Here is a 6446-nt window from a genome sequence, read left to right as displayed (position 1 = left end):
CCTTCAGTCTTTGTTGTGCAATCTTCGGTACAAATTACCAAACTGAACGGACTAGCACAGACTTATCGAAAGCGTATTTGTAGTATAGGACTGAAAACTTCGCTCTCCGGTTTACAACGAAAAAATTGTTTTAGAGAATTTAGATATTAAATGAATGAAAATTCCACAAACTAATTCAATTGCTAACAATACCTCACAGTTTTAACTTTCTGAGGTACTTTTTGTGAAGGATTAAAATTAATCAGAAAAGGTTTTTCAGGACGCGTGTCAACTAATTTAATAATAAGACCTTGAGCAAACCACGACGGCGTCAACAACGAGGACATGGAAAAAAAGATCTAATTGGCAGAACAATAGCTCAGCTCGTGCGTTTTAAAACTTTGTACATTTCTTAGCCGTTCTACGCAAAACAGCAACGTAAAATCGCCACAACTTTCGTCGTCTGCGAACCGAAACCGCGACGGCAAATTATTTTAATATCCATTTGGAACTCAACGCTTCTCTTAAACTTTATGCTGAAGTTGAGGTGTGGCGCCGTATGAGACGGTAAACACATGCAGCCATTTTTTAAATTCTAATTAAAGGCAGAAATTAATTTTTTAATCAAAGTCTCCCTTGGCGTTGCCGTTCTGACTGCTTAAGGTCTCTATTGACACATTTGCTACCAAAAATTCATTTCGAAAACAATTTTTTGCCGACAACCAAAGTGATTGGAGAAAAAAAAGAGAGAATGAATAAGTTTTTTAATCGATACGATTTGCCCAAGAATACTTTGCTAAACAGTGTGCCCGGCCAGCAAAATAAAATATATCTAGGAAAAATGGCAACGAAGGTAGAGATGTACTCGGCGACTCAAGAAAGCGTTATCTTGCCCGTGGATAGAGATAGGAAAATCCGGACCGCACTAAGAACCAATCAGATTGTAGGATTCGTCACCGTGCCCTCTGAGAAAAAAATAAACCCATTTATACTCCTGAGTGGAGAGAGGCATTGTCAGAGTAAAGTGTCTTTTCCAAAAACACAACAAAATAACCCGGTCAGAAATTGAACCGGAACCTCTCGACGTGGAGGGCGGCGCGCCAAACTTTGGGGCTCCGCCCTTTTCACTTTGATCTGAGAGAAGGGAGGTCAAAAAACTGCGTAGAATTCCATGTTCTAGCCAGGCCTTCAATGTAATTAGAATTACAAACAAGAAGAGCGAATTAAAGCTCTGCCTCTGGGAGAAGTACTAGAAGATATAGAACAACCAGGCTTAATAGAAGCGTAATCGTTTCGTAATGGTTGAAAGAGGGCTTATGGTCGGCAAAGATGGGAGGGTGTAGCTATAGGCGATCAATAGTATGTCAATAAGCCTCATTAGGTTACATCGGGGTGTAATCATTGGCTTAAAATTTCTCACAAGTCAACTGGTGTTTAACATTTTATACAGTTGGGTTGAACGACTTAGTCTTTCAAAGATGAAATGTATCATGTACAAGTCACGATGCATGCAAGCCAAACCCAACCTCATCCATCCTTTAGAGTCGCGGCCTCACTCTAAGTTCAATCTGCGCTTTGCGAGTCTTTTGCGAAGAAAGCTTCCATGCTAAATTTTGGCTTGTATTGGTCCTGCTCATGCTTTAGCTCAGAGGCCATGATCGTGGGGCTGGGAACAAAAAATATACTCGAAGTCAAAGCAGTTCTTCTGCCGCTTTCTGAAATGTTTAATCGCTTCCACGACAGTCTTAACCTTACGAAGACCAACCACTCCCTCATACCAAGCTTAGAGTGATGCTCAAACATAAATAACCAGACTCTGTCTTAGGAGTCGAACAATCTTCAGTATTTCCACAGTCATTTGAGTTTTTTTCTTTATCGAACAGCTTAAATGCACGTCGATAAAACAACTCATTTTGAAAATGAGCCTCAGAAAGAAAGAAAGATTTTGTCTCATCATTCATTTTATCTTAATGTCATACACTTGCTATCATTCAAATTACTCTTACTGGAAAATATATCAATGAAACTTATATAAGATATCAATATAATTATACATGATATCAGGAGGCTCCTTAATATATATATATATATATATATATATATATATATATATGATTAGTTAATTTGATTCACTAGGTGACTGAAAAGAACATAAAAAAATCAAGAATTTTCCACAAAATTAAACGATAAAGTTGCCACTCACATGCTAAGCTATTTTGCGTCATTTCATCTCCAAAAATTAAAATATATTTACAACAAAAGTCGCTCTAAGTCCGGAGCTTGGATTTTCCAAAACAAATTTAGTAGAAAGACAACATAAGGTAAAGAAAGACGTTCATAACATAATAAAGTTGCGTGCAGTTATCATCCACAGTGGAATTCTACCAGAACGTTATCGACTTAATTTTTTATCTAGCAAGAACATTCAATGGCGATTATTGCTTTCTCTTTCCGTGAAAGGAGAGTCTTCAGCTGCTCAACCTTTGCCCATATTACAGTAACACTGTACATTATGTCTAAGAAGATTGATTTATAGTCTTGGTAATTAAACAAAGGCTCGGTGGTAAACCTCAAGGGGATTGGATTTGTCTTTGGCGTAACAGTTTATTTAGAGCACGACTTTATTTGGTTGGATAAACTGCAAAAATTTATTTGTGTTATTATTCCAAACTTTCTTCATTACCTGTAGTTGCCTGATTTAGGTGACACGCCCCACCTGGATTGTGCTATCAAAAATACATGTGCCTCATGTAATGGGCGGAAAATTAACAGGTGTTCTCCTGCGGAGTATTGTATCTTTCATACCATTGAATACGGGAGGAATCAAACAAACCTGCTGTAAGGAAGTTTTGATATTAGAAATTTGGTTTAAATTAAATAAGAGTATGAAATGCATATACGTTGCACATACTTCGCTAAACTTTGATGTATCGTAAAATATCGAAATTCCCCAACTGTGAATTCGCACAAAGCTTATCCTGTATGAATGGAAGTAGCTAAGTTTGAGACTGCACAAGTTAACCGAATGTCTATGTTTAGACTAAGCTTTCAGCAGGTGGGATGAGAAAATAAAAGAGCTTTCCTTCTTGTCACCGACCCTGTTGATTAAAATAGCTCCCACCTGTTTAGGGAGACAGAAGCCCTTGATTATTGGCCTAAAGCATTTCTGCCACTCCAGAATTAAGAAGTAAGACTTTTGAGAGTTTTTGCAAAGTTATTCACGACAGAATGCTAGGGCCAGTAATAGTTGCTCGTTTTTCCGCGAGCTGGTGAATGGAATGGAATTTCTTGTTTGGAATAGCCTTAACGTTATATAATTAGAGGAATTATTTTGAAACTTGTTCCATAATTGTTGTTAAGTTAAGTTAATTTTCGGCGAGGTATACGGTACCATCCTAGTATTTTTTTTCGAAAGTGGTTTGGTTGCCATTCTGGAAGAATTTCTTACCTTAATAAAAAGAAGAAATTTAATTATTGTAAATTGATTAACGTCTCCTGAACTGAAAAAGTTGACCCTTTTTAAATGAATCAGTCCATTCAATTTAAAACGGAGCAAGGATAAAGCAGTTTCACTCACTATAATCAATTAAGCTATTAATCCTTTATTATTCATGTTGGCAAGCGCCATTTATATTTCGATATCAGTAGCAGTGGATTCGAATTCTATATGAAATTTATCTCCTACATAGTACGAAATTGCTTAACAGGAATAGTACGTATCTTTTAGGGGATTCAACTGGAGGATCTTAACGTATATTAGTAAAAGTTATTCACAAGAGACAACTTCAAATGCTTTTTGTCCAAAGCCATTGCGCAAATAGTGTGCTGGTCAACATAGATATCTTGCAATGTTGTATGGACTGAAACAGATTTAAAGGAAGAGCTATATTCTTGGCTTCAAATGTTGTACACACCATTGCTCCGATACTCTGTTGACTAGGTGCACTAAGATTGTGGTAGGAATGCTTGTAAAGACCGTGAATTTCTCTACCCAAAATAATGGAATAATGGATGAGATGTAGAATAGATTATAAAAAGTTTAACAACGCGAAGCCTGTGTGGCTGAAGCTCGAACCATATCCTTTAAGAACATGAAGACCTGAAAGACAAACTTCAGCCGAGCTAACAAACCTCTGCATTCAACCAAGTACTTAAATATGTAATTGTTTCAATGCATTACTCCTATTTAAACAATAGGAACTATCAGCTAAAAAAATCATCTAATACAATTTTATAGAACAAGAGGCAATTCATTTTAAAAATTCCTGAATGGTGTTATGGTGAAAATCTTGCAAACTCTGTGTCGTGACCGATGAAAGCCAAAACAAAAATCTCCTGTTGCTTCGTTTCCTAGAATATAGAGCTATGATGTCCTGATAAGTTTACAAGCTCCCTGTCTTCGATCAAGTTTAGTTTTCGACTGTTTCTATCCGAACATATCACTATTCTGTTGTAATGGATCCTTTTGGCAAAAATCGTACCGCTTATGTCGGACGTCGACTTTAGGAATTACTTTAATTCGTATTGGCCATAATACAAAAACAAAAGAAACCCATTCTTCTCAACGATTACAGTCTACTACGTGAGTGGAGTTTCATTCTTTCTGCCCTCCAAGATGGTAGCCATTGGACGCTGTCAGTAAGTTCTGCGTTGAAGAACACCAGGATAGAATAACCCGTTGACTGATTTGTGGTACGAGGTCGGTAATTTGCCATTTTCAGGGTACTTATCAGATGTAGAAGAGGAAATGGGAATCCTTAATTTTATGGTGAACAAAGGAGGATTTAAATCTTTTATGGCTTGTTGCGTGCAGTTCAGTGATTCCACGTGCAACATGAAGTTAAAAAATCTTTAGAAAACAATAAGGTGAATGACTATTAAAAACTCATTCAAGAGAGAAAGGACTTGCAAATGGTACCAGCTTCGTGCAACTATTTTATTCCCGACAAATATCATTAGACAAAGCTCAACCAACCTCACGAATTTATATTACCTATTGAAAAACCCTTCTTTCATGTATTCTGTTTTGCTCTATAGGGATTGAAAATTTGCTGAAAGTTCGTCACAAAAGGATGTAACACTATTGAACGAGGGATTTAGTATAGAACATTGTTTACTACTTGAAGGACGTGGGAGGAACAGATGTCGTGATATCCAGAGGTTTTTCGAGGAATTTGTGCCCAAATGCAAACTACTCATATCTTACCAGGCAATAGATTAAGAAGAAGCAAACTTAACATTACAAATATAGAAAGAAAAGTATTGTAAAAGGTGGTGGTGATTAGGGTACTCGTTTCTGAGGAATAACATTTGCCCACATGCCATCAGACTCACAAATATCGGCTGAACAGGTGTGATATCGCGATACCGGTTACAATTTTTGTACTGAGCTTCTCGATTTCAGCGCACGAGGTACCATGTAGGAGGCCATTCATTGTCTTAAACGAATGAGTTTAATTATGATGTGATACAAACTTCAGGAGTTCCATGAAGTTTAACTTTATCATATTTAACATATAATGTTCCTGAAAATCCAAAGTGTCGATGCCCTCTCAAAATGACAAGGTTTCATATTTTCTCTAAAGAGGTACGTGCGGACAACTTTGGCGAAACCAGATTTATTAGTGCTGTAGACAAGTGCGTTGATATTAATAAAAATTTATGCTATTACTTACATTTTGTTCTTTGAAACTACTTTAGTTCCCTAATGGCTCTGAAGCAGTTGGGAGATGAAAAACGCTTCAGTAAAAGCATCATATGATATTTTGTCAGAAACCAAAGACGTCGAGTTCGTATATCTATTATTAGAAAACCTTTTGCACTTCTCATGCCTTAAGAAATCCAAAATAACAGACGTAATGATTGTATGTCGGGATTCTGCAAAGTATTTAGTGTTAAAAGCTAAGTAACGTGCAGCCCAAGATTCGGAAATATAGTTTTCTCCATGATGATCACTTCTGGAAGTGAAATAATTTGGAGGAGCGGAATTTAAGTTCGCCTTTCATATATTAGGTAAAACTATAACGATTTCTTAATGTTTGCCAGTACCTCTCTCCACCTATATTTCCTGAAGTTAAAGTACCATAGCACGGAAATATTTTTGCATGGTATTGCTACGACTATTGACGATTTGATACGATTCCTCGTCAAGACGAGTGGTTGAAAGTGGAGAAGAAAGATAATCAGCTTTATCATTTTGAATGCCCTTTTTGAACAAAGGGATTAATGATTGCTTTAAAGTCTGAGTTCGCCGCTTACTTTTAAAAGCAGTCTCTTTAACAGTGATCAGTCAAATTTTCTGAACGAAGAAGAAGGCAATAGCAAGATCGTTCTTAATTTCTTTATCAAGCCTCAACATATTCTTCCAATTTTCTTTCAAGAGCTGTGGTAGAAATCAGAGAGAAGAGGCGATCGTCCCATCATTTCGAATTATCTTATTTTCGAAAAAGAGATAGGTGTTTGCTTTA

Source organism: Pocillopora damicornis, chromosome 7, assembly GCF_964200805.1.
Source record: "Pocillopora damicornis chromosome 7, jaPocDami1.2, whole genome shotgun sequence".
Classification (NCBI taxonomy): domain Eukaryota; kingdom Metazoa; phylum Cnidaria; class Anthozoa; order Scleractinia; family Pocilloporidae; genus Pocillopora; species Pocillopora damicornis.
This window is presented reverse-complemented; position numbering follows the sequence as displayed.